Source organism: Pinus tabuliformis, chromosome 9 (genome assembly GCF_031772625.1).
Source record: "Pinus tabuliformis cultivar Carrire ecotype Pingquan chromosome 9, CPIR1, whole genome shotgun sequence".
Taxonomy (NCBI): domain Eukaryota; kingdom Viridiplantae; phylum Streptophyta; class Pinopsida; order Pinales; family Pinaceae; genus Pinus; species Pinus tabuliformis.
This window is the reverse complement of record NC_142307.1, coordinates 1,460,640,977-1,460,647,379: the sequence shown is the minus strand read 5'-3', so window position 1 is coordinate 1,460,647,379 and position 6,403 is coordinate 1,460,640,977. Positions and strand designations below refer to the sequence as shown.

General features: G+C 35.3%; 1 pseudogene; it reads left to right on the top strand.

Annotated features, from left to right (window-relative positions):
* The first annotated feature begins 486 nt into the window (after nt 1–486).
* On the top strand, nt 487–1,316 carry LOC149154096 (CDPK-related kinase 5 pseudogene; annotated as a pseudogene).
* Nucleotides 1,317–6,403: the final 5,087 nt, after the last annotated feature.

Sequence of the window (6,403 nt, the reverse complement as noted above, 5' to 3'; positions counted from 1 at the left end):
ACAAGAGTGTTGATTTCAAGAGCTTAATCGATGACTTGTTTTGTTTTAAGCATAATAAAGAAAGTGTTTTACAAATTCGACTCAAATCATGCAAGCACATTCACGACACAGAGTGTACCTATGATCCCCTTATTCAATTTCGGGCGGATCTAGGACACGATCACCACAAAAAGATATGTTTTTATTAAGTATTTAAGTGCATCAATCTTCACCTTCACAAGCAATGAGAATGCGACACTTGCAAACTTTTGTCTTCAAAAAAACTACCTGCACTGGCTCAATCGCTCTCAAAGTAAAAGATTACTTTGGAGTACATCAATGACTTTTCTCTATAAAAAAAAAAAAGAAAAAAAAATCACTTATCACTCCAAATAAATGTTTACAAATTAAAGGCATACTTTAATAAATTGATCGTTATCAACATATATGACCTGAATTGTTGCCTACTTCAAGAGTTTATGAACTCACTGCTGAGGTGAAGAGTCGATGGGCTCGAGCGAAGAAGTAGACAAATTGGAGCATGCACACTATATTATTTTCATGGAAGATTTTGCCACAATGCTGAATTTTCTCGATTGCATGGTCACTGCAAAGTTCGAGCCCAGAAAGGTCAGTCCAAGTTTTGAGGAAGTTCCTTGGCCTGCTATGTCTGTTGAAGCGAAAGACTTTGTCAAACTTTTGCTTAACAAGGATATGCGTAAAAGAATGACTGCTTCGCAGGCTCTCACCCACCCTTGGATTAAAAATTCTCACAATCTCAAGATTCCTTTGGACATTCTAATCTATCGTCTTGTGTGGGCATATCTATGTGCATCAAGTCTTCAAAGAGCAGCACTAAAGGCCCTGGCATAGACATTTACTATGGATGAGTTGTTCTATCTGCAGGAACAATTTGCATTGTTGGAACCAAATAAAAATGGTCACGTTTCTATGGAAAACTTCATAATGGGTTTGGTGAAACATGCAACAGAAGCAATGAAGGAATCACGCATCTATGATTTGCTTTCTTAGATGAGTTCTCTACAATCGAGGAAAATGGATTTTGAAGAATTTTGTGTTGTTGCTATAAGTGTTCACCAGCTTGAAGCACTGGATCGATGGGAGAAGCATGCTCGATGTGCATATGAATTGTTTGAACAGAAAGGGAATCAACCAATTCTTATTGAAGAATAGCCTCGAAACTTGGAATAGGGCCGGTTGTCCCAGTACATGTGGTGCTTCATGATTGGATAAGGCATAGTGATGGAAAATTAATTTTTCTCAGGTTTGTGAAAATACTACATGGTGGGTCAACAAGATCATTAACAAGGGCATAATAGTACATGTCTTTGTGTGAGCATTGTCCCTGTATTTCAAATTAAGGTGAAGAAATGTGCTAGCTCCGATCTCATTGTTTTGCGCTCCACGGCTTAGACTTAACTCAATGGCCTTAATTTGCTCTGAAAAACTGATTAGGGCGGGCTAAAACAATAGAACCGAGAAAATAAATGGAACCCAAGTGAGAAAAAGTTAAAATCTAATCGAAACTGATCAGTGCAATGTTGTTTGAGTGATAAAACCATAATTGCAGATCTGCAAGACAAGAGAAGAAGGATAAAAATTTAAGAATGTCGACAGATTATCCCCCAATTTACAGACAGAACTGAATTCAACGCAGAGTAGTGAGACTGAAGGAGAGAATCCAAATGGTTTGGAACTCCCAAGCCTGCAAAGCTCTGCCTGGGCAGGCCAACTTCTTATTCTCCGCTCACGCCGAGGATTGAAGTGAAATCTACCTCCACAACACACCAGTCTCCAACGCAAGCTCATCAAACATAGCTAAGATAATCTACGCCTTTAATCTCCTACAGTAGATCTTAGTCGCAGGCTAATTCGGTCACCGACATCTCATAGTTCATGGGCTCCTGAATCCGCACTTTAATTATCCATCTTCACAAAATATCGTTTGCTGCCTTGTGGGAGATCAATGTGGGTTGTCTTTGTAGCATACCTCCAAACTATGCAGAAATACACCCATGAAACTCAATATAGTATGCACTATGCCATAGGCTCTTCCCTATTTATAATTAGGTATTTTTTAGGAGTGTTATCTATATCAGTAACCTCTTTCACCAACTCAGGGTTTTGTTTCATCCTAATATTCAATTTGAGTTTGTTCCATGGTCTTTTGTGTGGCCTCCTTCCACCTCTGTAAATTTTGGCTAAGATGGGTTCTTTTTCAGGTTTTGTCTGCTATGTTTCAGGTTCAATGGTTTTTCACTTGACCTCCTTTGTTGGATTTAAAACAACCTATGTTTCTGCGAGGAAAGGTACATGGGGAGAAGGAACATTTTTCATCTCTCTCAACCTTGCACTCCTCCTTGTATAAAAAATTTCTAACTCAGGAACTAAAGTAAGAAAAAACTATGATTTTTTTCTGACTCCTAGTTTGCATGGATGATGTCCCATGTTCTAGGCTCTAGGTTTGTTTGACCTTCTTCTTACTTCCCTCCTTTATGACTCTCTTTGGTTTGACAGTTTCGACAAAGCTTCCCCAAAAAATAAAGTGCTCCCAAGTCCTATTAACCTTTCTCAAATTATTTACAATCAACTGTTTAATTAAACCCTTATGATATATAAAATGAGAGGAAACAGTAGGTCTCACCCTAACCCTTGCAGACATGTGCTTCATACTCATTAATAGAAATTAAGGGGCATTCATTCTGACATGTCCTCTGATGTAGGAAAGGAAACAGAAATGGTATAAATTTATCTTGTTGAAGCGTCCCTCGCATGTGCAATAGGACTGTGCAATGTGCAAGGGAATATGCCACTTATCTTTCAATGAAGATCTATGGATATCTAAACAACAGAACCTACCCTTATATTCATCCTTCAAGAAGAAAAACACATCGATTATGGCTAGAACATGACTTTTAAAAGCTTTCTCTCTGTCCACAGGGAGGTCTGTGGCTTCTACAATTACCTCCTTGGTAAAAGGAAAAGAAATTACTCCAAAGTTAACTTCCTGGCCAATGAAACCCTTAGTGAAGGCCTTGGAAACACCATCATGGTAGTCTGTATAGCGGAAGAAAAATTTCTTCCATTCTACCTCTCGAAAACGCTGATGGATTTTCGAATAAGGTTCAACTAGGTTGGGTTTGTTGGGCTCTCCTCTGTGCAACTTTCCTCTCCTTCCCATAATTTCCACCATCAAACACTTGAACCAGAAATGGGAGTGGGATTCGATCTGAGGTTTTGGGATAACCAGAACTTTTTTCTCTTGGCGTAAAACACACAATGGATTAATCACACGTTATATTGATTTTTACTGTTTGAAACAAATAATTTCAAAGTGTGGCACTCGATAAATCACATAATGAACATAACTGGCGACTACATAGATTCCTCTATGCAATTATGACTTTAACTAATAATTAAATCTTGGCGATCAAACCATGTCCTACGAAATCCAATTAATGTCGTATCACCCTCCGCTTAGTCAGCGCTCACTTGATCAGTTATCGTTCCTCACGTGTGCTCAATTAGCGCCTTTTAACCTTGACCATCCAAACTTGAAATTTCCTTTGGGCACTGATCATCCATCTGTTAGTGTTTAATTTTCCAATTTTACAAATTTATACTACTACTTTGGTTGTCAGTGCATTTTTATTTTACAAATCCACAATAGCATTGATATTTTATCTATCAACGGTTTTATACTATTTTTTACAAATTGGTGCTGACACTGAAACTGTCATCACCTTAAAACTATTAATGAAGATTGTTATAACAGGTGTGTTATGTTATATTAAAGAACTGTGATGACATCTTTTTGTATGCCTAGTGCCCTTTAAGAAAGCGAGTGCATTGGTGCATTTATCTCTTCAAGCACTAGTCTTGTTTGAGATTAACACCCAAGTGCATTTTAATTCTTAACATGTCAGTGATTTCATATAACTAACTCCTCGGTCCTACAAAATATTATTTCCAGCCCGGTGCATTATGAAAACTAACAACATTGGTACTTATATATAACTAATGCATCGGAGCGTTTGTACAAATGATATGCATCGGTGTTGTAAGTTTAAAAAAAAAATCAACAGAGCAGCAATTGTTTTTTGCGTGCCCCGATGTCATTCCTTAGAATAAAACCCCAGGGATTTTTTTTCTCTTAGCATCAGCGTGGTATATATTACGCATTGATATTATTTGTATTCAACGCCTCAGTGATTTTAGTTATGTATGTCGCCTAGTGCTTTTATATATGTATTGCATCGATGCTACTTGTTCCATTAAGCACACCGCAAAATAAAACATCCACTAGAACCTCTAGCCGCCCAGATTTTCTTAGTTGTGATGAAGTTCCATTAAAACCTCCGCTAAAATATCTCCTATCCCAAACATATGTTTTAGCAGATGCTTTTTTGAAATTTTTTTCCCAATTTATAACACTAAAAATATTTGTTATAACCTCCACTAGAAGGTATTTTCCTTGTAGTGCCTCTGTACATGTTGCTTACTAACTTTGAGTGCCTTTTGTTGTGTACAAATGAGTGCACATTTTTCATAATATTATATGGCCTTAATAGTGAGGCCACCTTATGAATTGATATTTTGACCCCTCTTTGAAGGTAAATCCCCCAAAACTGGGTTGATCATATGAACCCATTTCTAATGAAGAATGCATCTAAATTTTAGTAGAAATCCAAAACTGGGAAGTGTTATATTGAAAAAAAAAATTGTTTTATTAATCAATCAAGGTGTTGCAACCACCCACCCAGCGCCCCCCCCCCCCCCCCCCCCAAAAAAAAAAAACCCCGCTAACCACACACACCAATTAAGTCTTAGTCTCAATTATGATAAGGACTAAGGTATGCAACTCACACTAATAATAAATCAGCTAGATCATACTGGAAATTTACAACTCCTTGACAAAAGCCCCACTAAATATAGCGCCTTCTCTATCATATATGGATCGCACAACCACTTGTATCCCCTTTATAGTGACATTTGAGGACCCACAATTGTTATGAACATAAATCTATAAATATTATAAATAATTAATTCATAAATAATTAAATATAATTAGTATAATAAAAGGACATGTCCTAAAATACATGACTATTCATGAAGGGGCATCCTGCCTACTTATATATATAGGACCCTATTTGTATAATCAATATGATTTCATTCATACATTTTATACATACAATATTACCCCTATAAATAGATGCTTTTACTATATTCCAATTATTCTATATTATTTAACTGTGTGTGCATGACTCTATTCTTCACATTTAGTATCGAAGCCGAGTTTTCTGATACCAACCTTTGGCCACACTCTTTTATCAAACCTTGTTTCATTCATATTTTTGGAAAATTATTATATTCTCAAACTTTATCTTTATTTATGGGTCATCGACCACAACAAGCCATTGGCCATCTTCAATTCAAAAATTAAAATCTCACAACTAAAAAAAGAGAGAAAGGGGAGCATTCCACTGCAAAAATCTGAGAAAATCATAAACTGAAGAAAAATTGATTATATTTTTAGCCAAAATAAGGTTACATATTTGTTTTCAAATAGATGATGCAAAATATCGTGGTTGTCACTACTAACCAGGACTATTATTAATATCAATAGAAAATGGTGCATTTGGGTCCAAATTATAAATAGTGGAAAATTGTCCATGTTGATTGAAGAAATAAGCCACCACTAATAATATACTTGGGAAGAGGGAAAAATGATGACATTAATTGTTGCATTGTAACATAGTAAACCAAATCCCACCGTAAATTAGAAGAAACTAGAGTAGCATCTAGTGTGGGTTTGTAAATTAGAAAAAACCAAAGTACCATTTCTAGGTCGAACAATTAGGGGTATGGATTGGAAATTTGAACTCTAAGTCACCATTGGGGATTTATTTTTAATTAGTGGATCTAAAAAGTTAAAAGAAGTTTAATTTACGTAAAAAAAGAGAGTGGTACCATTATCAATTTAAAAGAGGGGATAAGCCTTAAGTTTTATCATAAGTATATAAAGGTGTGTATGTATATATAAAAAGGTTTTTTTTTTAATTTTCCAAAGTTCCAATTTAAGATTTTAAAAGGGCCCATTTGAAGTAAAGAGAAGAGGTATTATAAATTTAAGATTTTAAAAGGGTCCATTTGAAGTAAAGAGAAGAGGTATTATAAAATAACATCTAAATCATAAAGCAATAAGTTTAAAGTAAAATATTATAAATTTAAGATTTTAAAAGGGTCCATTTGAAGTAAAGAGAAGAGGTATTATAAAATAACATCTAAATCATAAAGTAATAAGTTTAAAGTAAAATATTATAGTATTTTGAATAAAAGACAAATAGAGTCTATAACTGAGAAGGAATATTTCCAAGAACTTTATATAGATATGTTCTGGTGC